Below are 5,643 nucleotides of genomic sequence, written 5' to 3' on the forward strand. Positions count from 1 at the left end.
TTCATGGGATAACTATTACTTGTTGCATGCCCCTTTTCAACTTAAGCTTATTGATTTTCTGAACAAAACATATGAACAAACCGAACTAGCTGTGCACAAGATTTTTACCAACTTTCAATAAGTGAATAGGTGAACGTTCACCTTCCGAAAACCATAAAATAAGTAAATGTTAAGGCTAATGAATTTAAAGTTATGAAACGTCAAATTTAAAAAAAGTTAAGTACGTTTTAGATACTTGAATGGCTATATAACAAGTGTACAATAACTTCCTTGTAAAAGAAAATATTTTGCATAATCAAAACCTTTATAAATGGACTTCTTTTGAATTATTGTCTTTCCATACACCTTTCGCCGATAGCCTGGACTTGTCTTCGGCCACCGCACAGCGCAAGAGTGAACAGAAAAACAGTGATGACGAATGAAAACAAATGTGCACTTAGAGTTACATAGTAATAACGAATTCTTAAAGAACAAGTTTCATTAAGAAAAACCAATTGTTAAGAAAAGGTTAAATTAACAAATAAGAACGTATGGAAAAATGTGATGGCTCTATCTATTTACGATTTCCACTGTGTTGATATACTATTCAGTATGTCGTAAAAAAAATCGTATGGGGATAAGGACAGTTATTGAGAACAATATCTGTCTAAAAGATTGCCGATTTTTTGCTACTAGCTGAGCACAACGATAGTTGATGCTGAACGATACAAAACTAACAACTGTATGTGCCTGTCTCATATCGAGGCTGTTATTCAGTGATTTTCGTTGGTTGCTGTCATTTTTGTTTTTCGTTAATTGTCTAATCACAAATAAGGTCGTTAGTTTTCTTGTTTGAATTGTTGTTCATTTTATCGGGTCCTTTTATATCTTACCATCAAATACAATAAATACCGAATAAACTTTTCAAAGGCAGTTTCTTGATTAATTGAGCGGTCAATAGTTTTGTTACCTCTTACAATTTCATTATAGTCCAAGTGCCTTTTGTAGCCTATTTATCGTTCTTTTGACAATCTTAATCTCAATACAAATCAGTGCAACTTGGTGTAAAAGAGGGACGAAAGATACCAGAGGGACAGTCAAACTCATAAATCGAAAATAAACTGACAACGCCATGACTAAAAATGAAAAAGACAAACAGACAAACAATAGTGTAAGATATGACGGTTTCTGATAATCTTAAAACGAGGTTAAATGGCAAATATATTCAGCCTTTCATATTGAAATAAGAGGATGTCAATGAGACGAGGGGCGGATCCAAGATTTCCAGTTAGGGGGGGCGCAATGTTTTATTTTCGCCGAGCGGAGCGAGGCGAAAAAAATTTGGAGGTTTTGTTTAGGTAAAACTATTGAAATATTCTTCTAAAGGGGTGAAATGTAGATATCTCGAACTATTGTGTGGTAAAATTAGCGAGAAATTAAAGTTTCAAGCTGAAACCGCCTTAATCCACACCTGACAACAATCTACAGATAGACGGGCGGACAGACGGACGCAAAGTGAGACGAGACAGATCACAATTGCTCACCTGACCAATATAATTTTCAAACGAAAATTTCTACTTTTACCAGCGATTTTTAATTGTCCTTTCATACTATCTGTTTTTTACTTTTATGATTTTCGGAGGTCGTGCCAGACTTCACCGTGTTCGCCACAAACAACTAAAACCAGAATGAGATGCATTTACGCAGTTATATTTATTTTCTTGGAATCCCAAGCATACAGTAATACGGTACAGAATTCGGCTAAATATTTAGGTTGCAAGTGAGAAACAAATTAATAAACTAACCTTTCGCTTGAAACAGTATTTCTATCTTTCATTACGCCGGGATATTATAAAAGAATCTCACTGTTTTCTTGACCGTGTCATGATGAAATTGTGAAAGTGAGTAAGGGATGTTTTGGAACTTCGATTATCAAACAAATTGATTATAAAAACCGCAAATACAATGTAACATTTGTTTTTACTTTAACTGCTAAAAACCTATTATATTTGTCATCAAACGCAGCTCCGCGTTTGACACATTCCTTTGAAGTTATTTATAGAACTTTAATAAAGCGTAGGTCAGTTGATAAGTAATAACGTTGATTCTGTTAAACTGGCTGTTTTATATACTTTGAATGTTAAAAAGATTGAATGGTCTCTTCTGATACTTAATATGTTGAAGTCAACCCATGCTTTGCAAATTTTAGGGGGGGGGGCGCACGCCCGCCACGCCCCCGCCTAAATCCGCCCCTGGAGACAACTCCCTACAACGAGACCAAATGACGTTGAAACTGTCATATCTGCCCACTTAAACCTAATCAAAATATCATCGATCTTGCTATCCAACCAATATGATTTGAACATCCGCAATGTTAACTATTACTACAAAGTAAAATCACAAAAATACTGAACTTAGAGGAAAATCGATTCAGAAAGTCCATAATCACATGGCAAAATCAAATAACAAAACGCATCAAAAACGAATGGACAAGAACTGACATATTCCTGACTTGGTACAGGCATTTTTAAATGTAGAAAATGGTGGATTAAACCTGGTTCTATAGCGCTAACCCTCTTACTTTAATGACAGTCTCATCAATTTCCGATATATTTACATTGATTCTTTAAATAAACAGACACAATAAATAAAATAGTCACAATATGGGTACATCAGTCATCATCGTATAACAATTTTAAAAGGAACAATTTAACAGAACACAAAAACATCTACTATCTACGAACACATTCATTGATTTGAGTGTCTGACGTCAGAAAATTTATACGTCACATAAATTTGTCGTTCAATGTGCATACAAACAATTTTAAAATTTACATAGGAATGTTAGCATATAGGGTTGAAAAATCAAAAGTATGTAAGAATAAATTTCAGAAATAGACCGAGATTTAAATTAGTCCAAAAGTTTTATATAGGATTTATAAGAATCCAAAAATAGTTAATTCCACTACGCGATTGAATGATTTTGACGTTTGTGGTTCAACGTATATTGTAATTCATAATAGAAATATATATCATAATGACATATAATAGAACAATATCATATTGACGGGATCTTTTAAAGCACAGAGTCACGTTATAAGAACAAAAGAAATACAAAAAGTCGCATATACAAAATAAACCACCAAAAAATGAAAGCCAATTATATACAAACACATTGACGAGATGTATAAGTACCGAGCCACGTGAAACGGATATCACACCCGGGGGGGGGGGGGGGGGGGGTATTACTTCCTATATTTTTAGTGGTATGAGTGTGCCGCAAAACAGTAAAAGTAATATCAATAATAGAACAAAGACAAATGAAAGAACTATAAAACACGTTCTTAAGATGATAAACAACATCAGTACGCAGAATCTATAAACCATTTCTTAACAAATACTTTTTAAGCAGCAGTTGTTGATGGACCTGTGTTAAATTCCTTAAAGTTTCACCAAACATGACTTAGCTAAAATGTACCTTTTGTCTTAAAATGTCTTTTTTTATTACATGTGGCATACTCCACAGTTAGGTTAACTTCTGTAGTTAGTCTCATTAACAAACAAACCACCGGAAAGATATATTGTATTCTATACACAAAGGAGGGCCGAAAGATACCAGAGAGACAGCCAAACTCATAGATTGAAAATAAACTGACAACGCCATGGCTAAAAATGAAAAAGACAAACAGACAAATAATAGTACACATGAAACAACAAATAAAACTTAAAACTAAGCAACACGAACCCCACCAAAATCTGGGGTGATCTCGGCCGCTCCCCGGAAGGGTAAGCAGATCCTGCTCCACATGTGGCACCCATCGTGTTACGTGTGTTATTACAAACCCGGTAAAAAGTCTAATTCGGTAGGTCACATTCGTGAAATGGAAGGGGATTGTAGTTTTGACGTAAGGAATATATCCGATATCATCTGTGAAACGGTTATTCCATAACGGACAACCAAGTCGTGATGGCATCCGTAAAATTTAAAAGTTGATTTCAACTTCACCATGTGGAACTCTTGGTTTAATAACTTCCTTGTGAGAAGCAGCTCTCTATCAAGGAAATCATGATAGGAAATACAAGCACGGGAATATTGTATTAATTGGGAGATATATACTCCGTATGCAGGCGCTGCTGGAATGTTGCTACTTAGAAATGGAAAGTTCACAATTGGGAAGCTGAAATCATCTCTTTTGTCGAAAAGTTTTGTTTTTAACCGACCGTCATTGTCAATTTCTAGATCTAAGTCAATATATGAGGCAGAATTCACTGTATCTGTTGTATACTTTACCTCTAGTTCGATGGGATATATGCGTTCAACAGTCATCAAATTTTTAATTATTTAGTGAAAGAACATCATCTATATAGCAGGAAGTAAAGTTAAAGGATATTGCTAACTTCTTATCTTTCTTCCTAAGAAGTTCCTGTATGAAGTCAGCCTCACAATTATAAACAAGTCGACAAGAGAGCACAATTAGTTCCCATTGAAATACCGACAGTCCGTTGAAAAACACGTTCTCCAAACGTAACAAATTTATTGTCAATCAAGAAATCAAGCATCTTGCTAATGTCAGTTTCATAGATTTTTTGTTTGAATCAGAGTGATCCTTTACAACGTAAGATTTGTCACTCTCTAAGATAAGATACTTGTATCTACGTTGGCCGTTCTTTTTTATGAAACAAAGCAATACCAACTCTTTCAATTTGTCTTTTAGTTTGGAATGTGAAATACTTGTGTAAAGTGTAGAAAAGTCAAATGTTTTAACACTATTGCAAGATGAAAGAGTCTTAGATTATATCTATAATACTAAAATAACGAGGTACAATTTGTCAGCCGTCATGGGGTAAAAGCGACAAATCAAAGAATTAAACTTTATGTATAGCTAATATAGGACAATGGTGTAGATTAAAAATTACACCACTCCAGACCCTTTTGTTTTCCACATAATTAATATTGCCAATAATTAACAAGTTCCGGGTCGAATCCGATACCGATTCTAATAGACTAAAGTATATTCACCTGTTACCTATTACCTTATCTGTACGTTCCGCATCTGACAAGCGCACCACCAAACGGTGTATTTAGGATTTTGCTATAAACACGGGTCATAATCACAGGGTTGACACTACTAAAATTGTTCCCTATTGTAGTATTTTAATCAGTAAGACTTTCTAAGATAACAATACGAGTACTAAAAATCTGGTACCGTTTTCAATTTTAAGCGGGCATGACGTAAAACAGCGAATCAAAGAATTCAACTTTATTTATAACTTATACAGGACAATGCTGATGATTAGAAATACTCCATTGCAGGACCTTTTGATTTCCAAATAATTAATATTACCAATAATTGATAAGTTCCAGGTCGACGGGTTCAAACAGAAAGATTTGAAAGGAGAGAAAACTGTGTATCTTATAATCGGCATGACTTTATCCGAGGACAATACCAATACTAAAATAAGGCTTACGCATAGTTATATACTTTAATTCAGTTACGGACCCGCGATATGACGGGTGTGTTCTAGTATGTACTATAAATATCTTTAGATTTTTTTTAGTATCCACATCTGATTCACGGCACCTCTAGAATAGGCAGTTTCACAATAACTTTGAAGCCTGGCTTGACTGCTGATAAAATAGATGTTAATATTTTAGAAAGATGT

The sequence above is a fragment of the Mytilus edulis genome, chromosome 1 (genome assembly GCF_963676685.1).
Source record: "Mytilus edulis chromosome 1, xbMytEdul2.2, whole genome shotgun sequence".
Classification (NCBI taxonomy): domain Eukaryota; kingdom Metazoa; phylum Mollusca; class Bivalvia; order Mytilida; family Mytilidae; genus Mytilus; species Mytilus edulis.